Consider the following 26459-nt stretch of genomic DNA (forward strand, 5'->3'; position numbering starts at 1 on the left):
AAAATGTTATGATTAATGAAATCATTAGAAGGACATTATTAGTTTAAGCTTTCAATTTATGACCTGGACATATTTCAATTTGTTTCCATACCAGTATCCTGGATTTGTCGAGGAGGTGATGAAAGCTAGTTGTGCTATGAATGATTAATGAGTTGTAAGTCTGATAGGAAGTTCTGCCTAAGACATGTTAGCATTCAAAGTGAAAAGTATAAGTTTAACCCAACATACCCATTGTGGAGAAAATTTAGCAAAAGAGAAAGTACTACGATAATGAAAATTTTTTTCAGTGTATTTTTTGTTTAAAAAATATTTTCATAAAATTTCTAATTAAAGTATTTCATTTAGATTTTCAATGGTGAAAGATGAAAGACATAAATTTGAAGACTCTACTAGAAGCAAAAAATTGTATTGCTATACCCTTGGGCATGACACGCCCTTTCAAAATACAGTACGGGGGAAAAAGCAACAACAACAACTCTGCTTTACTGACTTTGAAATAAAAACATTTTCAGTATATTGAAGTGTTCAGCATATATGTACATGCATATGTGTATGTCAGTATGTGTAATACATATACATGTGCACACATACATGCTTTTATACATAAATTTTACATGTTTTCATATGTAAATTCAAATATGTGAATATATATTATATATATATAATTTATTGTCCAATGAAAGAGTAAATTCCAACTGGCAGATAACTTCTTTTAACCTGTTTCTATATTCAAGTCCACTTGCTTGATATAGTCCTGAGTTTAAAGTCATTTTTAAATAATAACTTACTGAGTTTAATTGATTTTGCTTTGAAGTGTCTTATAGCATAAAGAATGCTATATGAGGATTTTACTTTTAGGGTAATTCTAAATGTATATTGCGTGCAATAAGAAGGAAACTTGGAGCATTAATGATAGAGACTACACGCAAGGCTTTCAATGCAGCATGTCTTAATAAATCAGCATGCAATTCATGAACTAATAGATCATCATAAAATAAATGTCAGCTACTAATAAAAAAGTGAGTAACAACAATTTAGAGAAAACTACTTTCATAGTAACAAGTATTCCCACAAAGGAGCATTCTTGTCTTTAAGGAAACAAATGGTTGTCATTAACTTGGTGTGGGTGTCTATTAAGCGTTGTTACTATTAAATGATGTATTTTAGGAATGGCAGGTTATCTGACCTGTAAAGATCATCTTGCTTATATTAAGATACTGCTCAACTTAAAAATGATAAATTATCAATATTGTGCAATCAATATTGTATCAAGGTCATGGTTCAATTTTAACATTGTCTTGTTTTATTTTGCAAACATATATGTCAACGTTAGCTATCAAGCTGTAGATTAATAAGAACAATAGATGGTTGGTGTCAGACATACACCATTAAAATTGGAGTTGGGATGAGTCATTTTGAGTAAAATAAAGTGCAGACAGTGGAACCAGAGGTAAGATTCTAACCATGTAATCAGATAATAGAATTTTCTCAGCCCTTCATGGACTCAATTTATCTTTCTCTCCTGCCACAGGGCCTAGTGGTAAATTGCAAGTTCCTTGAAGTTAAAAGTAGAGTAATTTGGATGTTTAAATTTGACCCAATGCCTAATATACAATTTAGTGCAGATCATAGCATGATGGAATTGCAAATCTGATTTCTCAAGTTTAGGTGGAATATATTTCATATTTTTCCTGATATTAAAGTATTTCTCTATTTTGTTAGTCCATATCCACAGCATGTGGAAAAATATACAAAAATTCCATGGTAAAATGAAGAGACATATATCCTGATTTTAGTGCAGTGCTCCATAAATTTCCTGTAGCCCCAGTAAAACCTATAATAAGGTCATGAGTTCTATGGCATGAAAGAGAATTTTGAAAATATTCTGTTCTAGCACTCTCATTTTCTTTTTCTTTGAACTTTTATTCTAAGTTCCATGGTACATGTGCAGCTTTAATATATAGGTAAATTGTGTGTCATGAGGGATTGGTGTACAGATCATTTCAGCATCCAGGTAATAAGCATAATACTCAATAAGTATTTTTACTAATCCTCTCCTTCCTCCTATTCTCCACCCTGAAGTAAACCCCTTTGTTTGCTATTCCACTTTTGTGTTCGTGTATTCTTGTTGTTTAGCTTCCACTTAGAAGTGAGAACACATGGCATTTGTTTTTTGGTTCCTGCATTAATTTGCTTAAGATAATGGCCTCCAGCTCCGTCCATGTTACTTCAAAGGACATGATCTCATTCTTTTTTATGGCTGTATAGTATTCCATGGCATATCTGTACCACATTTTCTTTGGTCTACCATTGATAAGCATTTAGGTTGCTTTCATGGCTTTTCTATTGTGCTTCAGTGAACATAATGTGTGCATGTGTCTTTACGGTAGGACAATTTATGTTCCTTTGGGCATATTGTTCTACCATAAGTTATGTCCATTTATGGTAGAACAATAATATATTCCTATAACAAATAATGGGATCACTGGGTCAAATGGTAATTCTGTTTTAAGTTCTTTGAGAAATCGCCACAATATTTTCCACAAAGGATGAATTAACTTAAACTCCTCCCAATAGCATATAAGCATTTCCTTTTCTCTGCAACCTCACCAGCATCTGTTATTTTTTGACAGTACCCATTCTGACTAGAGTGAGATGGTATTTCATTGTGGTTTTGATTTGCATTTCTATAATGATTGGTGATGCTGGGCATTTTTTCATATGCTTCTTGGCCACATGTGCGTCTTTTGAAAACTGTCCGTTCATATACTTTGCACACTTTTTAACTGTGTTGGTTTTGTTTTGCGTCTATATTTGTTTCAGTCTCATATAAATTCTGGTAGACCTTTGTCAGACGCATAGATTTCAAACGTTTTCTCCCATTCTGTAGGTTTTCTGTTTAATCCGTTGATAGTTTCTTTTGCTATGCAGAAACTCTTTAGTTAAATTAGGTCCCATTTGTCAATTTCTGTTTTTGTTGCAATTGCTTTTTGGTGTCTTTACATGAAATATTTGACAGAATGGTATTTTCTAGGTTATCTTCCAGGAATTTTATAGTTTTAGACTTTACATTTAGGTTTTACATTTAAATTTTTACTCAGTATTGACTTGATTTTGGTACTTGGTATAAGGAAGGTGGACAATTTCAATCTTCTTCACAAGGCTAACCAGTTATCCAGCACCATGTATTGAATAGGGAGTACCACTGCTTGTTTTTGTAAGCTTTGTCTGAGATCAAATTATTTTAGGTGTGCAGAATTACTTTTAAACTCTCTATTCTGTTCCATTGGTCTACCTGTCTGTGTTTGTATCCATATCGTGCTATTTTGGTTACTGTAGCCTTGTAGTACAGTTTGAAGTAGGGTAATATGATGCCTCCAGCTTCGTTGTTTCGCTTAGGACTGCCTTGGCTCTTCAGGCTCTTGTTTGGTTCCACATAAATTTTTTAATTCGTTTTCTTTAATTCTGTGAAGAATGTCATTGGTAGTTTGGTAGGAATAGTGTTGAATCTATACATTGCTTTGAGCAATATGGCCATTTTAATAATATTGATTCTTCCTGTCCATGAGCAAAGGAGTTATTTGTGTCATCTCTGACTTCTTTGAGCAATATTTTGTAATTCTTGTGATGGAGATCTTTCACCTGCCTGTTTAGCTGTATTCCTAGGTATTTTATTATTTTTGTGGTGATTGTGAATGGGATTGTGTTCTTAATTTGGCTTTCAGCTTGGATGTTGTTAGTATATAGAAATGCTACTAAATTTTATACATTGATTTTTTTATCCTGAGACTTTATTAAAATTGTTTATCATATCAAAGAGCTTTTGGGATGAGACTACAGGGTTTTCTAGATAAAGAATCATGTTGGCTGCAAAGTTTGACTTTTTTTTCTTCCCGTTTGAATGCCTTTTATTTTATTCTCTTGCCTGGTTGATCTGGCTAGGACTTTCAGTACTATATTGAATAGGAGTGGTGACAGATCTCATTCTTGTAATGTGCTAGATATCAAGTGGAATGCTTCCAGCTTTTCTTCATTCAGTATGATACAGGTTGTGGGTTTGTCATAGATGTTTCTTATTATTTGAAGTATGTTCCTTCAATGCCTAGTTTATTGAGAGTTTTTAACATCAAAGAATGCTAAATTTACTAAGAGCCTTTCCTGCATCTATTGAGATAATCATGTGGGTTTTGATTTACTTCTGTTTATGTGATGAATCACATTACTGATTTGTGTATGTTGAACCAAACTTGCATCCCAGGGACAAAACCCACTTGATCATGGTGGATTAGCTTTTTTGATGTGCTCTTGGATTCAGTTTGATAGTATTTTGTTGAGAATTTTTACATCTGTGTGTATCAAGGATATTGGCCTAAAGTTTTCTTTGTGTGTGTGTGTGTGTGTCTCTGCCAGGTTTTGGTATCAGGCTGATACTAGCCTCATAGAATGAGTTGGGAAGGAGTCCCTTCTCCTCAATTGTTTGGAATAGTTTTAGTAGGAATGGTATGAGTTCTTATTTATATATCTGAAAGAATTCAACTGTGAATTCATCTAGTCTTAAGCTTCTTTTCATTGGTAGGCATTTTATTTCTGATTTCATGTTGGAATATGTTATTGGTATGTTCAGGGATTCAATTTCTTCCTGATTCAGTCTTCAGAGGCTGTATGTCCAAGAATTTGTCCATTTCTTCTAGATTTTCTAGTTTGTGTACATAGAGATGTTTGTGGTAAATTTTGAGAGGTTTTCATATTTCTGTGGAGTCAATGATATTGTCCCCTTTGCCATTTCTAACATTGTTTATTAAAACCTTCTCTTTTTTTCTCATTCATCTAGCTAGCAGTTTCTCTATCACATTACTTTTTTCGAAAAATCAACTCCAGTGTTTGTTGATCTTTTGTATGGTTTTTTGCATCTCAATTTCCTGAAGTTCACTTGGGATTTTTGGTTATTTCTTATCTTCTGTTAGCCTCCAGATTGGTTTGCTCATGTTACTGTAGTTCTACCAGTTGTGACGTTAGGTTCTTAATTTGAGATCCTTCTTATTCTTTGATTTGGGTGTTTAGTGCCATAAGCTTCCCTCTGAACGCTGCTTTAGCCGTGTTCCAGAGATTCTGTTTTATTTTATCTTTGTTCTCATTAGATTCAAAGAACTTGTAAATTTCTGCCTTAATTTCATTATTTACCCAGAAGTCATTCTGGAACACATTGTTGAACTTCTATGTAATTGCATAGTTTTGAGCAATATTCTTAGTATTAATTTCTATTTTTATTGCACTGTATCCCAAGAATGTGGTTGGTATGATATTAATTTTCTTTTGAATTTGTGAAGGATTGTTTTATGCCTAATTGAGTGACCAATTTTAGAGTATGCAGCACCCTCATTTTTCAAACAACCAAAGGATGACACATGTCATTTTACTAATATGGACAGAAGTCCATGGGTGCCTTTCCTTCCGGACTCTTCACTTGAAAATCAAATAAAAAGAATTCACAAAACTGTTATCAAAAAGCTCTTTACGTCAGAGAGGCCTGCTTTGGTGTTTCACAAATGTGAATGTTATCAGTACCATGGATTTTGGGAACAATATTTACTATATCTGAGAGCTGTAAATTTCTCCTTATAATGAAATTTAAAACAAAATGGATACATCCTAACATTAGACTTGATTATTCACCATTACTTAAAAGTTTGTAAGGAAGGTTAAATGAGTTAATGTATATATGGAACATCACATAAGGCCTAACACAAAACAAGTATGCATATAGCTATAATGACACAACAATGATGACAAAAATTATCATTTTCTGTTTGCTTTTTCATTGCTGTCTGATCCTAACCAAGTCAATGAAGAAAGAGTTAGTTACTTATGTATATACATTGCAATCTGCTACAGTATGTTCTTCTTTATCTCTTCCAAATGCACTGTTTTTTCTCATTTACCTTTGAAAATTATTTATTTTAAATTAAATGATGCAATCGATGGTCTTAGACACTCATGGAACTAGTATTGTAAAAAACCTTTCTGACAGTCTTATATTTACCTGTTATAACATGGATTTAATCATCTTTATATATATTTATTTGTTTATTTATATTTATAATATTGCACTTTAGGTTCCGGGGTACATGTGAAGAACATGCAGGATTGTTGCATAAGTACATACATGGCAATATGGTTTACTCCCTCCATCTCCAAAGCTATATCTGTCATTTTTCCCCATGTTATCCCTCCCCAACACCTTACCCACCATTATCTCTCCTCTAGTCCCACACAATATACCACAGTGTGTGATGTTCCCGTCCCTATGTCCATGTGTTCTCATTGTTCAACCCTCACCTATGAGTGAGAACATGTGGTGTTTGATTTTCTGTTCTTGTGTCAGTTTGCTAAAAATGATGGTCTCCAGGTTCATCCATGTCCCCACAAAGGACACTAACTCATCTTTTTTTATGGCTGCATAGTATTCCATAATGTATATGTGCCACATTTTCCCTGTCCAGCCTATCATTGATGGGCATTTGGGTTGGTTCCAGGTCTTTGCTACTGTAAACAGTGCCACAATGAACATAGGTGAACATGTATCTTTATAATAGAATGATTTATACTCCATTAGATATATATCCAGTAATAGGATTGCTGGGTCAAATGGAATTTCTATTTCTAGGTCATTGAGAAATTGCCACAGTGTCTTCCACAATGTTTGAACTAATTTACACTCTCACCAACAGTGTAAAAGCATCTGTTGTCTCCAGATTTTTTAATAACCACCATTCTAACTGGCATGAGATGGTATCTCAATGTGGTTTTGATTTGCATTTCTCAAATGACCAGTGATGATGAGCATTTTTTGATATGTTTCTTGGCCTCATATAAGTCTTATTTTGAAAAGTGTCTGTTCATGTCCTTCACCCACTTTTGAATGGGTTTGTTTTTTTCTTGTAAATCTGTTTTAGTTATTTGTACATTCTGGATATTAGGACTTTGTCAGATGTGTAGATTGCAAAAATCTGTTCCCATTGTATTCATTGCTGGTTCACTGTAATGATTGTTTCTTTTGTTGTACAGAAGCTCTGGAGTTTAATTAGATCCCATTTGTCTATTTATGCTTTGGTTGCCAATGCTTTTGGTGTTTTAGTCATGAAGTCCTTGCCTATGCCTATGTCTTGAATGGTTTTTGCCTAGGTTTTCTTCTAGAGTTATTATGGTGTTAGGTCTTATATTTAAGTTTTTAATCCGTCTGGAGTTAATTTTAGTGTAAGGTGTCAGGAAAGGGTCCAGTTTCCGCTTTCTGCACATGGCTAGCCAGTTTTCCCAACACCATTTATTAAACAGGGAATCTTTTCTCCATTTCTTGTTTTTGTCAGATTTGTCAAATATCAGATGGTTGTAGAAGTGTGGTATTGCCTCCGAGGCCTCTGTTCTACTCCGTTGGTCTATATCTCTGTTTTGGTAACAGTACCATGATTTTTGTTACTGCAGCCTTGTAGTATAGTTTGAAGTCAGGTAGCATGATGCCTCCAGCTTTGTTCTTTTTGCTTAGGATTCTTTTGGCTATGTGGGCTCTCTTTTGGTTCCATATGAAGTTTAAGGTGGTTTTTTCCCAGTTCTGTGAAGAGGGTCATAGGTAGCTTGATGGAGATAGTATTGAATCTATAAATTACTTTGGGCAGCGTGGCTATTTTCACAATATTGATTCTTCCTAAACATGAGCATGGAGAATTTTTCCATCTGTTTGTGTCTTCTCATTTCTGTGAGCAGTGGTTTGTAGTTCTCCTTGAAGAGATTCTTTACATCCTTTGTTAGTTGTATTCCTAGGTATTTTATTCTCTTTGTAGCAATGGTGAATGGCAGTTCATTCTTGATTTGGCTCTCTTTAAGTCTGTTATTGGTATATAGGAATGTGTGTGATTTCTGCACATTGATTTTGTATCCTGAGACTTTGCTGAAGTTGCTTATCAGTTTAAGGAGATTTTGGGCTGAGACGATGGGGTCTTCTAAATATACAACCATGTCATCTGCAAATAGAGACAATTTGACTTCCTCCTTTCCTAACTGAATACCCTTTATTTCTTTTTCTTGCCTAAATGCTCTGGCTAGAAATTCCAATACTATATTAATTAGGAGAGGTGAGAGAGGGTATTCTTGTCTAGTGCCAGATTTCAAAGGGAATACTTCCAATTTTTGCCCATTCAGTATGATACTGGCCGTGGGTTTAACATAAATAGCTTTTAGTATTTTGAGATACATACCATCGATACCTAGTTTATTGAGAGTTTTTATCATAAATGGCTGTTGAATTTTTTTGAAGGCCTTCTCTTCATCTATTGAGATAATCATGTGGTTTTTGTGTTTGGTTCTGTTTATGCGGTGAATTACATTTATAGACTTGCATATATTGAACCAGCCTTGCATCCCTGGGATGAAGCCTACTTGATCATAATGGATAAGCTGTTTGATGTGCTGTTGCAATCAGTTTGCCAGTATTTTATTGAAAATTTTTGCATCTATGTTCATCACGGATATTGTCCTGAAGTTCTCTTTTTTTGTTCTCTGCCAGGTTTTGGTATCAGGATGATTTTGGTCTCATAAAATGATTTGGGAAGGATTCCCTCTTTTTGGATTGTTTGGAAGAGTTTCAGAAGGAATAGTACCAGCTCCTCTTTTTATGTCTGGTAGAATTAGCTGTGAACCTATCTGGACCTTGGCTTTTTTTGGTTGATAGGCTACAATTGCAGCCTCAACTTCAGACATTGTTATTGGGTCTATTCAGGGTTTCGACTTCTTTCTGGTTTAGGATTGGGAGGGTACAAGTGCTCAGGAATTTATCCATTTCTTCCAGGTTTACTGGTTTATGTGCATAGAGTTGTTTGTAGTAATCTCTGATGGTAGTTTGTACTTCTGTGGAATCGGTGGTGATATCCCCCTTACCGTTTTTGTTTTGTTTTGTTTTGTTTTGTTTTTGTTTGTTTGTTTGTTTTTGCATCTATTTGATTCTTTTCTCTTTTCTCTTTTATTAATCTGGTTAGCGGTCTATTTTGATGATCTTTTCAAAAAACCAGCTACTGGATTTATTGATTTTTGAGGGATTTTTTTTTGTCTTTATCTCCTTCAGTTCTGCTCTGATCTTAGCTATTTCTTGTCTTCTGTCAGCTTTGGAGTTTTTTTGATCTTGCTCCTCTAGCTCTTTCAATTACGATGATAGGGTGTCAATTTTAGGTATTTACTTGCTTCTCATGTGGGCATTTATTGCTATAAATTTGCCTCTAGACACTGCTTTAATGTTTCCCAGAATGTTGTGTCTTCGTTCTCATTGATTTCAAAAAACATCTTTATTTCTGCCTTCATTTCATTGTTTATCCAGTCAACATTCAAGAGCCAGTTTTTCAGTTTCCATGAAGTGTGGTTCTGAGTTAGTTTCTTAATCCTGAGTTCTAATATGATTGCACTGTGGTCTGAGAGATGGTTTGTTATGATTTCCATTCTTTTGCATTTGCTGAGGAGTGATTTACTTCCAATTATGTGGTCAATTTTAGAATAGGTGTGATGTGGTGCTGAGAAGAATGTATATTCTGTGGATTTGGGGTGGGGAGTTCTGTAAATGTCTATTAGGTTTGCTTGGTCCAGGTCTGAGTTCAAGTCCTGGATATCCTTGTTAATTTTCTGTCTGGTTGATCTGTCTAATATTGACAGTGAAGTGTTGAAGTCTCCCAGTATTATTTTGAGAAAGTCTAAGTCTCTTTTTAGGTCGTTAAGAACTTGCTGTATGTATCTGGGTGCTCCTGTATTGGGTGCATCTATATTTAGGATTGTTAGCTCTTCTTGCTGCATTGATCCTTTTACCATTATGTAATGTCCTTTGTCTCTGTTGATCTTTGTTTGTTTAAAGTCTATTTTATCAGAAACTAGGATAGCAACTGCTGTTTTTTTTTTTTTCCTCTCCATTTTCTTGGTAAATCTTCCTCCATACCTTTATTTTGAGCCTATGTGTATCATTGCATGTCAGATGGGTTTTCTGGATACAGCACACTGATGGGTTGTGTCTTTTTATCCAGTTTGCCAGTCTGTGTCTTTTCAATTTGGGCATTTAGCCCATTTACATTTAAGGTTAATATTGTGTTGTGTGAATTTGATATTGCCATTTTGATGCTAGGTGGTTGTTTTGCCCATTAGTTGGTGCAGTTTCTTCATTGTGTCAATGCACTTTACCATTTGGTACGTTTTTGGAGTGGCTGGTACTGGTTGTTCCTTTCCTTGTTTAGTGCTTCTTTCAGGAGCTTTTGTAAGGCAGGCATGATGGTGATGAAATCTCTCAGCAATTGCTTGTTTTTAAAGAATTTTATTTCTCCTTCACTTATGAAGATTAGTTTGGCTGGATACAAAATTCTAGGTTGAAAGTTTTCTTTAAGGATGTTGAATATTGGCCCCTATTCTCTTCTGGATTGTAGGGTTTCTGCTGAGATCCACTGTAAGCCTGATGGAATTCCCTTTGTGGATAACCCGACCTTTCTCTCTGGCTGTCCTTAGCATTTTTTCCTTCATTTCAACCCTGGTGAATCTGACAATTATGTGCATTGGGGTTGCTCTTCTTGAGGAATGTCTTTGTGGTGTTTGCTGTATTTCCGGGACTTCAGTACTGGCCTGCCTTGCTAGATTAGTAAGTTCTCCTGGATGATATCCTGAAGAGTGCTTTCCAGCTAGGATTCATTCTCTCTGTCACATTCAGGTACACCTATCAAATGTAGATTAGGTCTTTTCACATAATACCATATTTCTTGTAGGCTTTGTTCATCTCTTTTTACTCTTTTTTCCTTATCTTGCCTTCTCGTTTTATTTCCCATGGATTTAATCATCTTTGTGGAAAATATATTAAATAGTTGTTAACAATTCTTAAAGGAATGGATTTATGTGCTTCAGAGCTCCATCCAGAGGAATTTTTCAATTAGGCTGTTCTATCTCTCCTTCACCTCATCTTTGAGAATAAGTGTGTTAACATAAGTTGGGAATGATAAGGTATTGTAGAAATTGTTGATAGCATTTATTATAATTTTTTTTAATTGAGAAAAAAAAATGACCTAGGCTAAAATGGAGTTATATGGAAGTTTGAGCATTTAAATGCTTGTATTGTGTTGCTGCATTACTTACAAGCATCATGATTTCCATTGTGTTGCTGCATTACTTACAGGCATGATGGCTCAATCTATACAAATTGCAGCATCATTACCAAGAAGTGAGCATGATAACTTACCCACAAAGCTTTTGTGCGAATGAAATTAGCAAATTGTACAATATTTATATAATGCCTAGAATGTAGCAGCTGTTGAATGAATGCTTTTTGTCTTTTTTTCCACTCCTACAAATCCCCAACTTTCTTCACACAAATTTTACTTCTAAGTTTAGGGTTCTTGAAATAATTCAGGTTCTTCCTAACAGTTTTGACAATGTATCCATGTGCTTTGCTGTAAGTAACATGAATACCCACAAGTTTTTATTTGTTGACTTTCTTGCTCTCTAGTATTCCATAAGAATACTCAGTGCCTTATGATTTTTTAACTCAGAATTGTTTCTACTTCTAGAATTTCAGCAACAACTAGAGATTCAGTAACAATTAGATACCCATATTAGAGATGGAAAATGTGGTAAACGTTTGAGACAGAAAAAAGTTTACTCAATTTCAAAGACAACAAGACATGTTTTTCAACTTTTCCATGAAATTGAGCTATAACTTTCAATCAAGTGGCATCTTGCAGTTGAAGATGTTTCACTATCACTGTTGGAAAGGCAACAATCTCATGAATTTTCATTACTAGAGCAGCTGAAGTTGTAGATACTTCCACCTCAAATCCTGCCTACAAAGTTCCAATTTGTAAATCTACCCAATTCATGATAATGAAGTAATCTATTAATCCTTAGAAACAAAATGGTGGTAAGAAAGAGATGAGAAATGTAGTAATCATGAATGTTTATTAACACTACTGTAGCAGAAATCAAAATCAGGCTAACTCTAGGTAATTGCAAAGCCTGACAGCGCGGCACAATTGTAAAATCTGTTTTACAACATATACTGCTAAGTTTAAGTTTTTATGGAATTAAAAAAAAAAAAAGTCCTGCATCACCAATACATTTGATAACAGAGCAGACCATCTGGTGTAAAAATCACAATCATTGTCTGTGAGTTGAAAAAATGATTTAGCCTCTGAATGTTAACAATTTGGTATCATTTGAAACAATTTAGTTGCTTATTTTCCATTTTATGTATACACAAAAGTATATAATAAAATATGTGTTAAACTAAGCTTAAAAGATCTCTTTAAAAATACAAAATTTTCTAAGTAATCAGTAACATGTTTCATCATTTAACTTAAGGGTGTTTATTCTTTAAAAGAATGACGCTTCTTTTAGTCTAGTCTGCGTTAAATTTTAAAACATATGTTATTCAATTTGCTCCCTCCAGTTTAAGTGAAAAGTTTGTTTGTTGTTATTTGCTGATAGTTTTCACCACTACTCCCTTTTAAACACCCTGTTTTATATAATTTTAACTATATTCCCAGCAATTAAAAATATTAGGGTATATTCCAATGGCTTTTCTTAAGTGGCCCTGCTCTTTCTCCTAAAATATTTTAAAATGTAGTTCAAGAGATCCAGATAATTCTGGCTTTATGTACTTTATTGCTCCCATTTTTGCAAATAACACAAATATACAATATGCCCTGTGTCATACTTTACCTTCTTTTTTTTTTTCTTCCTGACCCTTCACTCTTATTTTAAATAAATATTCTCAGTATAAGTGACTGAAGAGTAACTTCTTCTGAAATGCAATTTAAAAATACAGAAAAATTACAGAGATCAAATATGTATATTCTAGAATTTCTTATGATAGGAAATGAGAATTCAAGAAGTATCGCCATGATCAGAAAAAAAAATATTATGTAGATAATGATACTTGAGACAATCAGAAATCAAGTCCCATTCAAGCATTTTTTTCAGCACAGAGTGAAGTAATACGAATGGCATTTTGGGAAGATTGTTTTTTAAATACAATTCCTAATGAATTGGACAGGAAACATAACAATAAATCTAATTAGAAAATATTTTTATGATCTAGGGATAAAGTAATCAGTTAACCATATTAGGAGAGTGACATCATAACAACCATAGCAATTGGAATATCAGGTATTATTTATTGAGCATTCACCATGTACCAGCCACATACTGCCAGGCACTTTTATAAGTGCTGTGAATGAATGGTCTTATTTTTTATTAAACAAGACTATGATGCAGGTACTATTATTCTTTTCAATTTATAAGTAAGAAAACAGTCTTAGAGAGTAACTTGTCTTGCTTCTCTATGGGAAGGAAGAAATAAGGAGTCATAGAAACTAAAGTAACCTGTGGGTAACTGGAAAACAGCTTAACATGGAATCAATTATCAGGATATGAGAAATCATGAACTACCTGATTAAAAATAAAAATTGAATCCTTGAGTTTATTTGAGGGAATAAAAACAGAAAAAGAGAGCTTCTGGGTATGGAATGGAGAAGGCAAGGAAACAAGAGGAAAGAGCACAAGAAGTCAAAAAGGAGACTAAAAAGGCATTCAAACTAGGTGGGTATGAACAAGCCTATTGGAAACTGAAAGGTAGAGAGTGTTTTAAAATTGTAGATGTAATTACTCATATTATAAATGTCAAAAAAGATAAAGACAGAAGAATAGTTCAGAGAGGAGTTTTTCATAACATAAATGTGTCTAATTTTCACATTAGTGAGCATACTTCCATTAAAGAAAGGCCAACTTCAGGAAGACCAGGCTTTTTTATAAAACTGTTCTAAGTCACTCCAAAGATATCAAAGAATAAAATGTAGAAACTGAAGAAAAATAAGAAAAGAAGGGAATAAAACAGTGAAAGAAAGAATGAAAACATATGTAAAAGCATAAAAGGGAGGGAAGAAAGGAAGGAAGGGAGAAAGGCAGAGAGAGCCCAAAGAAGGGTTATCTGTTTTTCCATTCTATATGTATTTCTATTGATTAAAGTTTTGTCCCATATTTTATGTATCTATCATCAAAAGATTAATGTCAGCATCAGGTGATATATTTAATAATTTACAGTATAATAAAATTATGAGTCACTCTATTCAGCATAGAATTTGGACTAGGAATGCTTTTATTAAAGCAACAATTTAATTTTAAAACATTAACCATGTTATTCATTTAATGGAAAAAAAGAGCTTAAAAATGTAATAGGTATATTTGTCTTCCTTGCAAAATGAGTGAAGAGTTTAATTTATATTTTCTTCAATTAGAGTGAAACACAGTGAGCTTAGTGTGCTGGTCTAGTAAGTTTTACTCTAGGCTGAGCATAAATCTTGTTAGTCGTTCTCTACTGAGCACCGTTCAATATGCAGCAATATGTAACTACAAAAGTTAATTTTGAAAAAAAAAAAAACCCACAATATAAAATTAAGAAAGAGAGACTAGTCAATATAGAGTAAATTAACATCCAAAGGGCGTCTGAGTACTTAGGCAAGTAAAATTTCAAAAGAAATATCCAAAATGTGTAAATAAATACAAATTCAGAAGCAAACTATGAAGGAAGAATAACTATGTGAGGTACTTCTTTATACAATAAATCAGAAACGTAATAGACTGATAGGTTACAAAAACAGAAAAGTAAGAAAGTGAATTATTTGTGTGACAAATATAAGGTAGTGCTGGCTTTTATTTGGAAGAGGCACTACTGACAGTGATTAGGACTGGAGTAGCTGGTGCGACTAGATGAGTCTGTTTCATAACCCAACAGGCCATTCTGCTCTGTGCACTTAGGAAAAAATGTAGCAGCAGAAGGAATTCTTATCATCGTCCCTAGAGTTTTTTTGCCAAGATTCATTATATCTTGCATCCCCGCGCTCTGTACCACTGTCTTCCCAGGTATATCAAGGTACCTTCTATTGAATCTGCTGCAGGCTATTCTTAAAGTTTTTATCGTTTTTGTTGTTATCCTGTGATAGATTCTTATAGAACAAAAACAGCAATATGGATATCTCTTTACCACGAAGGATGATCCCAACATAATTTCTGTAATCTGAAGGCTTTTTGGATATACTGCTCAGTAGCATTCTACCCTTCTCCTTTTTATAGGTAAGATATCTGCCTAGTCACCTCCTTGAAGTCCTTTTTCTAACTGGTGACAAGAGCCTGATAGAGACACTTCTGTTTCGTGAGAATAGTCTTGTCTTGACCTTGAGAAAGAAACAGCTGATAGTAAGGGATTTATCAGGACTGAAACTGACAACATGAGGTATGTATTACATTCCAAAGGTAATTAATATATTCAGTGGGACATTTCAAATTATTTTCACAGAACTATTAGGTGTAGTCAATCTGTGGCTTTGAAGGAGATGACAGGTTCAGACAAATTTATAATATTGCAGTAAAGGAAAAACTATGTTAAACATCCCTTAATGTCTCAGTGTTCACTTAGCTGTTTTGCAAATAAATCTACACAATTTTAATTCATTTCAGGTCATTTGAAGTTTCTCATGTAAGCCCAACCTATCCCTATTTAATGTCCCATTTCTACATGAAAGGAACAGAATAAAGGCTTGCATGAAAATCCTTCAACATTTGAAGACAGTTACATTTTCAGGAATCTTCTTTCTAACAGACTTTTTCCTTCCATTTACCTCTCATACTATATCCTGAAGGATTTCTCATTATCTCTTTCATGGCTTTTAGCATCCTCACTATTCTTATCTAGACCAGTGCTTCTCAATCCTGATTGCACATTAGAAATACCCTTTAGAAATCCCAGAGCCCAGACCTCAACCTGAATCAGTTAAACAAAAATCTCTGGGCAGGAAATTGTGAACTAAAGTGTCCTGAGAAATTTGGACAAAAGAGACTTTATTCCAGTGAACAGTTTATATACTAGGGAGACACTGCTTTCATATAAAATGAAGATGCATTCCAGAGAACCAAAGGACAATCTGGGTTTTGTAGCAAATGTGTCCAGGCAAATTTCCAATCAAGTCTGTTTATTCAAATGAAGGATTCAAACATTCTTGGTGCTAATTGGTCAACATAGCTAAGCCCTGATTGGCTGGAGCAGGTAAACACTGATTGATTGGTTTCTAAGCACAAAACCAGGAGTCTCTTAAGATGTCTTTTTGAAACAGCTAGTGGAGTCAGGAGAGGTCCCATCCCAGCTGTAGCCACATGGTTCTATTTTAACTCATTTTTAGCCACAGGGAGTCCATTTTGTCTCTTGGCTGGGGCAAATGGGGCATTCTTTGACAGACTCAAGGCATCAGTATTTTAAAAATCACACATAATTCTAATCTGCAGCCATGGTTGAAACCACTCTTCTATATGTGCCTTAGTTTACATATTCTGCTTTCAAAATCTGGCATTCTAAATTTCTATAGCAATATATTTTAGGTCTTTCTACTCCAGAAACCTTAACATGAATTGAGAAATAAAACTTACATTTATTTTAGTGGAATTCAAATAAGTAACAAATATTTGATAAAAAGGAATTTTTCTAAACGTTGCTTTTTAAATTGTAATCTTCCTCATCATTCTTTATTCAACTTACTTTTCCCTCCATGCCCACTTTCTCTGGGGGATCTCATCTGCTCTTATGAATTCAGGTGCCTTCTATCAACAAACTTCTGAAATCCAAACTCTCATTTCCAATTTATATATTGTGTTAAAGGGTAACTTTAAAATAGGAGTAAGATCATGACTCTCAAATAAATAAAAATTGTATTATCTTGTTTGCACACTGCTGTAAAGAAATACCTGAGACTAGGTCAAGAGACAAGGGGTTTAATTGGCTCACAGCTCCACAGGATGTACAGGAAGCATGGCTAGGGAGGCCTCAAGAAACTTACAATCATGGCCAAAGGCAAAGGGGAAGCAGAGACATCTTATGTGACTGGAGCAGAAGGAAGAGAGAGAAGAGGGAGATTTTTAAACAACAAAATCTCAAGTAAACTCACTCACAAGCATGAGAACAGCAAAAAGGAAATCTGCCCTCATGATCCAATCACCTCCTACCAAGCCCCTACTCCAACACTTGGGATTACAATTTGACATGAGATTTGGGTGGGGACACAATCCAAACCATATAAAGAAGGAACCTGTGTTAAAGAGTTTTTACTCATGAGGAAACCAGAGTGAACCAAATTTATATAACATAAAGATATATTGATATCAAAGTGCAAATAGAGGTAAAACTTATTTTTCCATGATGATGGAGAAGCCGAAGGTGGGAAGACTTTGAACTACCAGAGATGACAGAATCTGCCTATTAATCAGTTACCTACAATTTATGGAGTTGCAAAATAACTAAACGACAAAGTACAGGGCTAGAATTTTGCAGCTTAAAGGGTGTGCTATGTAGACAATGTATAGTATTTCATGATTACACACTTTTAAAATATCAGAATATTAAATTTTAAAGAAGTGAACTCACTATTTCCTCACTTTCACTCCTCCCTGAATCCTTTACTAAAACTCCCTTAAAAGACATTGTGTTATTTTCCATTATATTACCACTGCACAGCACTGTACTTGCTACATAGTGAGACTTCAAAAATGTGGAATAGATGAATAAATATAAAATGCACTCTGAAATCACTAACATCCACCGAATCTATAGCCATATTTCACCTTCCTTTTCCTAGTTTGTTCTTGTTCAACTAAAATATATAAAAAGAACAACCATTTACACCCTTAAAAATTAATAATAACTGCTTGTTTGAATAAGCCAATGGCTTTTTCTATCACCAAATAAAAGGAAAGCTGATAGTTTTATACAGAACAGGTATTGAAGAGTGGCGTTCGACTGGAAGAAGTTTAAATTTCAAATTCTGTTATAGTGGAATTTTCTAATGTGGTAGAATCGAGCATCTTACAGACACTCAATAAGTCCCTGTTTTTTTGATTGATTAAATTTTGAAACCTTCAAGATCATTTTAATCCCAAACCTACAGTTACAGCAACATTACAAAGATTAAGAAATCAAAGGGTTATCAGCCTGATGATTTATAGAGGACCCTATAACCAATTTGTTATTTAAAACAGAGAGGCTTTTAAGCATTTAAGAGATTAACAATTTGAGGTATATTTTCACTTTATCTAAGCCATAGACTCCTGTGTTCCTACTTATTATCTTAAAATGGATCTTTTAAGCATTACAATTATCTATACTTTAGACTGTGGATATCTGCTGCTACTTGTGTTACCTTTGTAGTGATAATCTTTTATTAAAAGTACAGGCATAATCTGTATTTTAAACAACTGTAATAATGAATATTTCATTTAGGCTGTTTGAAAAAACTCACATGATCACACACATATTTTCCTATAGATATAAAAATAGAAAACAAATGCAAGTTAAATACTACCTTTTTAAAAATTTATTATACTTTAACTTCTCGGGGTACATGTGCTGACCGTGCAGGTTTGTTACATAGGTATACACGTGCAATGGTAATGGTTTGCTGCATCCCCTGCCCTGTCATCTACATTAGGTATTTCTCATTTTAAGCATAAGAAATATTTTTAATTCTAGGGGTTAAAAATACTAACATTTATGTCTTTAAGGCGAGGAAGCATTTAATTCCTACAATCAAATGAAATGTAATAAAAGTATCACGAACTTAGCATATTAATGAAATCAGAGGAAACTAGGGTCTGGTGAATAGACTACAGAAAGAATACAGTTTATTTTTCTTATGTAGCCTATCTCACTAAAATCTCTAGATTATTTTTATTCATTTGAATTAACATGTATAACTTTTACTGTAACAAGGACTTTAATTCACAATTTGCATTTAAGAACACTATTTTTTAAATATTTGGTAGATAATGAATTCATTCCTGCTGACACTATCTGGATTTTAGTGAATAATTTAAATAATACATTCTAAGTTTGTTGATTTCATAAAGATGATTTTGTAACCTAATACCTGCCCAAGTTATTGTGGAAAATATAACATTGCCTTTTCACTCAAAAGTTTAACTGTTTTGTTTTACTTACAAATAAATCATTTGAAGCCAAATGTTTGTCAGGAACATTTGTAACTTAGAAAGCATTTTAATCTTTACATTAAATGTGGGTAGTGTCCCTGGTGGAAATATGTCAAAAAGAAAAAAAAGCTTTAATAGTTAATGTGTAGACTTATTCTAATCTAAAATCACAGATTCAAAGATCTGAGTTAGCATTATCAAAGTAACAAATCCTGTTGTAATTATTAAAATTAATTAATTAGCATTCTTTGCAGGCTGGTACAAAACAGTGCCTTTGAATGGTTACGCAATAGCGACCATACCTCAATGACACACCAGTTTGAATTCAATTACATTGTGTTTTGCACTTTAAAATTAAATTATTAAAGAAATCCTTCTGTTGTTTAAATATCCCTGGATCAAATTCCAATCATTTGAACATTCTACATACTTTCAGCATTATGAAGGCAGAAATTCTGAATGCCAACTCAATTGCTATACATTCAGTGTTCAGTAAAATGTATGGCATAGGCAAGAACTCAATAGAAATTTATTATGATTTATTCAACAGGTTTCAGCAAGATCCTTAAAGATAAAATCTAATTGGCATCTACATATTAGATGCCGCATAAATATTTCTGGTGATTAATTCATAAATATTAAGTGCTCTTATGTCTTGTTGGACATAAAACAAAACTAGTGAACATTCTATAGTCTTGAGCAATATTCAAATATTCAATATTCATATGAAGTATACAGAAACTTACACTTTGAAGACTTTGTCAAAATCTGAATCACTGGCATGAAACACAATTTAAAAGATTAAAGGTAAAATGTTTGATCTTCTGGTTCAAAGAAGTTAAATTATTCTGAAGCTATATTACTAAGTTATCCCTATAGCAAACTATTTTGTTACTTCAAAGATTTACTTATATTTTCCAACGGCTATAAAAGGCATGTGTGACTAAACACCTGAAATTTGAAATATGTATTGTTTGAACTGTCACCACACTCAATGAAGACTGAGAATTCATGATTGTTAATGTTAAAGTACAATCACTCTTTTTGCTTTTAAATTACAGAATAATGGAAAACCTTCAGGAATTAACTATTTTATTTATCTACTATCATTCTCATAAACTGAACAACCGCTGAAAAAAATCACTTCATGGAATATAGGGAATGCTCATTATTTTTGTCATGCTGTCTGCTACTCTCTATGGGATATTTGCACCAAAATTTAAGGTTTTGGTGTTTTTTTTGTTTTGTTTTGTTTTTTGTCAGAATAGCAAGAGTCATAAAAAATGTTTACAAATGTAAAATTAAAGATCCTAAGGTCTTGAACTTTGGCTATAAAATACAAATACAGAAGAAAGTAAATTTTCAGATGTGAAGTAACTATTGTGAGGAACCATTACATGACAGTATTAGTCACAAGTTATATTTAAGAAGAAAGTAATAAGTACATTTTTGCTTTTTCAGGATCAACATTTTGAATATATACATGTGAGAAAATGTTTATACCGTATGAATTTAACACCTTTATTCTAGTCTTTTGTTCTGATCATACTTATAAGCATTTAAAATTCAAAGATAAATTCAGCTACTATATTTTCAAGTGTTTACTTCATATTCTGTTTAAATAACCATAAAAATAATATAGTGATTTCAGGGCTAAATTCTTTGGAGTAACTCAAGAGGTATAGAAAAATGAATATCAACATATCAAAAAGAATTTTTTAAAATAAAGCATGCAAAGGTCCTAAGACTAAAACAAATAAAGCAAAAATTAAACATGCTCACTGTATTAGTCCATTTTCACACTGCTATAAAGAAACTACCTGAGAAGAGATAATTTATAAACAAAAGAGGTTTAATTGACTCACAGTGCTACCTATCTGGGGAGCCCTCAGGAAACCTACAATTATGGCAAAAGGCAAAGGGGAAGCAGGCACCTTCTTCACAAGGCAGCAGTACAAAGAGTACACAGGAGAAAACTGTCACTTTTAAAACCGTCAAATCTCCTAAGAACTTCCTATCATGAGAATAGCATGGAGGAAACTGCCTTCATGATCTAATCACTTCCCACTAAGACCCTCCCTCAACACATGGGGATTACAATTCAAGATGAAATCAGTGTGGGAACATAGAGCCAAATCATATCACTCGCAAACCCTCAAATTGTTTAAGGCAAATTTTATAATGCACAACTTTCCAAAATCAGGAAAATCTTATTTATATTATAAAAAGGGCTATCATCAAGAAGGCAAAGCAAGAGAAATCAGTCTTCAATCCTACACACATACATAAAAACAAATACAGACAGCTATTTACAAATTAAAATAGCTCAGAGGGCAGAAGGGCACATAAAATAATCTGCAGAAACACAAAAGGAAAAAGAAAAACAAGAAGGAGAAGGGGAGAGCAGGAGCACACAGACAGAATTGCTGGTGAAGACTGGTAGACCTGAGATGCCAAGAGGAATCTAGGAGCAAAGAAGAAAGGCAGAAGCTCGAGACATCTATCATATACCAAGAACCACCATGGTCCCCAGTGGCCTGATTCTTAGAGGACACTTGCATCTCTTGCCACTGGTAACCAACAGCCATTACTGCTGGGGAACCCCAGAGAATGAGACACGAACCCACACCCCACCCCTACCTAAGAAGTAGCTGCTTTCACCTTTCCTAATTCTATGCATGCCACGCCTCTGGAGCTAGAATTGCTCCAAGAGTGCCCACACCCAGACCTAGGCTCTGTGGCTACTCTGAGGCCCTGGATCAGCTGACATGGAGAGCTAAGTCTCACCCTAACCCCTGAGCCACTGAAGTTGGCACATGTCTACATTCATAATTATTTTGGAGAGGTTTGTTCATGCTTTGTTTTTGTTTTGTGTGTATGTTTTAGAGATTATGGTCTTGCTATTTTGCCCAGTCTGCGATGCAAGCAGGCAGGCGAGCCCCAAAATTGGGGCTTAGCCCAGGAAGGTTCTTAGCTTCACCTAGAAGAAAATTTGAGGGTGAGCTAATAGTGTTAAACAACAATCTTTTATTGAACTGGAGCTGCTCCATGTGGAGCATGGCTAAGTCACAGGCAGTGTGCTCAGAGCCACTTAAGACTGTTGGCAACTGTATCTATATTCACTTATTTCCACTTTCAATTACATGCAAATTAAAGGATGGTTTAATGCAAATTGAGAAGTGAGTTATTCAGAATTTTCTAGGAAAGAGGCAGTAATTCTGGGTCATTTCAATGAAAAGGAGCAATAGCTTCTGGGTCATGGCTATGGTATTTGTAAACTGTCATGGCTTTGGTGGGAATGTCTTATGCTAATGAGCAATGCTAATGAGCAATGAGGGTAACTAGGGATCACTTTTGTCCCTATCTCCTGCTGGGTGCTAGTTTCTTCACTTCATCTCACTGGGGCTGGAAAATAAGTTCCGTCTATTTCCTACCTCATCTGGACTTAAACTCCCGTGCTGAAGCTGGGGCTACAGGTGCATGGAACCACACTGGGTGTTTCATGTTTTGAATAATTCTAGTTAATTGTTTCATGGCTGTATGCTATCTAATTTTATTGGTATTCTGCAATTTATTGATTAATTTTCCTGTGGATGACATTTAAGTCTACCAGTTAGGAAAGGTTACGTTTTTACTGTAATAGGAAAACAACCCAAAAACACCAGAAAAAAAAAATAGCTTATTTCTTGCTTAGATAGAGTCTACCATAGTTTAAGAAGATGCTCAGCTCTACAGTGTACTCAGGGATCCAAGTGATAAAGGTTTCCTATCTGGAAAATTGTGGCTACTGTGGCAATGGGGAGGTAAATTATGCAATTCGTTTCCATTCCATGTTTGCTAGCCAGAGCCAGCCATGTTTAGCTGAGAAGAGCAGTTTCCATAAGCCCAGAAAGGAAAAGAGAACCAGGTATTGATAAGAAGCAGCAATATTGAACGGTTTCTAGTTTTTACTACTGCAAACCCTGCTGATGTGTCCTTCTGCCATATGAAAGAAATTACATAGGAGTGAAAGTGCTGGGCCTAGGAAACATGGCCTTTTCAGCTTAAGTAACAGATAAATTGCATTTTCAAAGACTGCTACTGCCCTCTCTCCTCAAAAGGATGAGTCCCTGTTTCTCCTAGCTCTTTCAAGTTGTAGGTGCTGTGAGCCCTTTTACACCTATCTGATTGGCATCCATGTTTTTTGGTTGTGATTTTAATTCACATAAGCTTGATTGTGGTTAAGGTGGAATATCCTTTTGCATTTTGGACACTCAGGGTTTATATTCTATGAATTATCTATTGATGTATGCTCTTTGTTGATTTTTCTATTATGTTGTTTGTTTTTTCTTATTAATTTTAGAAGCTGTCTACATATAATTATATATATGACAAATATATTATTCAAGTCTGTGAATTATCTTCTTAATTTTTATGATGCTTTTAGAGGAACAGTAGTTCTGTTTTCACAAGTTAAATGCAATCAAATTATCAACTTATTCCTTTATAATTGGTACTATTTTCTTTAAAAATAACAATAACAACAAACTTTACACCAGCATTACATTCATTTTTCTTCTAAAAATTGTAATATTTTTCTTTTCACATTTAACTTGATTCCCTTGAAATTTCTTATGTTATTCCCAAAGTAAATCAGTTTTCATATAGATAACAAGTTACCTCAAGATTTATTAAATAATACACTCCTTGAATATAAGCCAACTGTAACATGCTGAACACATGAAGATGTTTTCTTCAATTCTCTATTTCGCTAATCAACATATCTATCCATGGGGCTTTGTACAACTATCAGTAAATCTTGACATCTGGTAAAACATGTATTCTCACTTTTTTAATTAAAAAAACTGAGGAGAGTTTTTGGTTCTTTACTCTTCTGTACAAATGTCAGAATCACTCTAACGAAGTCTATGGAAAACTCTGTTGAGATTTTGAATAGAGTTCCACTAAATACTTAAGTGGATTAATTTGGGGAAAATTAATAATTTTATTATAAGTTTTAAAAGTTATCATATTGTCAGTTCATTTTAAGAGCACCCGTTCATTTATTTAGAATTCTGTAAATGTCTAGTAACTAATTAAATTTCTTTATTAAATATTTTGCCAGTTCTACTCATAGTAGCTTTTATTTTATTATTTTCGTTGTTATAATAAATAATGACATTTTAAGAATTACATTTTTAATAATTTTGTGACTGTATAAGAATGAAATTCATTGTTATATAGATACATATATATAATTAATGCCAAAGACATGCTTGCATTTTCTCATATATTTTTGTGTAAAAAGTTATATCACCTATAAATAATGATAATTCTATCTCTTCCTTGTATATTTTATTAATTTTTCCTGTGTTACTCTACTTCCTAGGGCACAGTGGAATAATATTGAATGTAATCAAAGAAGCAAACATTCATATCAATTGTCAAATGGTAACAGAATGCTTCTAATATTTTACCAATAATTATAATATGTATTAGAAATGTATAGCATTTATCTTCATTATCATTGAACATGTTGAGAGTGTTTCCTTTTTTGAAGATATTCCTTCTTAGCTATAGTTTTTATCATGAATAGGTACTAATTATATCAAACATAATTATTTGGGTCAATTAGTGTGATCAGTTTTTTTCTATTCTTTTTAAATGTCCAATATTATTCTTTTATTTCTGGGATTATCTCCACTTTTATTACATGATTATAGTCTGCATTGGAGCTTTTGCACTAAGTGACACTGATCTACATTTTAAAAATTCTTACACTAGATTTCTCTAATTTAGGTAAATGGTTATACTCACTACATGAAAATAGTGGGAAAGTTTTTTCTCCTTTTCTATTTTCTGAAAGAGTTTCTGTAATATTGGAATTGTTTATCATAAACATTGAGAGAACATATCTCTAAAACCCAATATACTACTATCTAGAAATTTATATAACATTTGAAAAAGATGGAAGAATTTCTGAAATAAGCAAACAATTCACAAAATAAAATGTAAAAACATGTATGACAAAACTTCTTTGAGATTTCTCTATATATCAGAAAAAGTTAAATATTAATAGTACTGATATTTACAGTAAAATCAACACTTTATGAACAACTGATACACATATAAATTGGTACAATCTAATTTATTATAGTTATTGACAGGGTTTTTGAATATACCTAAGAACTTGGAAGAAAGATAATTACCATTGTAATGAAGATAATTACTACCATCATGTTGTCTGTTATATCCATAACACCTATTCTAGTGTTTTGAATAGGTAGGATCTCAGATTTGTTTTTCGCTAATAAACGGATAATTGTATCTGAATTACTTGTGTACTAGAATGTCAAAATATGAAAAATTATATTTGTATATATATGCTTCTTACTGCCATAAATATTTAGATTATAAAGTAAACCAAAAGCTGACTTATGACATTCTCCAGGGGTGCTAAGTTATAACATCATCTCAAGTGTAGGTTTTATGGACAATTAGTAATTTGTCCAGTAGCCTATCATAACCTTTAAATTTTTTCTTTTTTCCTATATAAAGTCAGGATAACTTGCAATCCATCAGGTCTCTTTCTGGAGAGTTAATATTATTAATGTTTCCTCAGCTTGCTAAAAATAGTCATTTGACCCTGCTTAAGGAAACATAGTGCCCAGTCTGAATACCCTGTCATTAAAGACAGAGTGTTATGGTCAATTAGCATAGCTCAATGAAAAACATAGATTTATTTGGAGAAGCTTCAGTAAGAAAATTTGAAAAAGAGCTTACTATTACATTTTTTTTCACTTGATCTGATGAGGCAAATCAACCCCATGATGGTGATTTAATGGTGCAATCAGCAGTGTGTCAAACTTGATTGATGTGTCTCTTCAGAGTCTACCAGGTGACTTCATCACCAAAATTTCAAACAAATTTTCCCTAAAGACGATCTGACTAACCATACCCAAAGAAATTATTTTAGTCAACTGTCTTTTATTTTGTCCTTGAAACTAAATGATTTTTTTGTTCAACCCCTCTGCTTTGAATTGAATAACACAGTGACCTCAAGATATTATTTATGATAGAGAAATATACCTAACTATTCAAAATGTCAAATGTGTAGTCATGTGGCAAAAAGTGATTTCTCTGTGGAAATTTAAGAAAGTAATAAATGAAGATGGCCGTTTAGGAGCAGCATAGGATTGCAGCTCCCAGTGAAAGTGCAGAGGGTGAGTGGACGCCATGTTTTTATTGCCCACAGACTAGGAAATTCCTGGGCGGAGGAGCTCCACGGTCACCAGCACGGGTGTTTCGGCCAGTGCGGCTGTGCCTGCCGGCGCCGCTGCTTTGGCCGTGCGGCCGCTTTCTTGGCGCCCCGGAGCAGCGGTTCTCCATACAAAATACACCGGTCCGGGTGCCCTTTTGGCTGGCGATTGGAGCCACGGGAAGTCGCCCAT

Source organism: Cebus imitator, unplaced genomic scaffold (assembly GCF_001604975.1).
Source record: "Cebus imitator isolate Cc_AM_T3 unplaced genomic scaffold, Cebus_imitator-1.0 Scaffold36, whole genome shotgun sequence".
NCBI classification, from domain to species: domain Eukaryota; kingdom Metazoa; phylum Chordata; class Mammalia; order Primates; family Cebidae; genus Cebus; species Cebus imitator.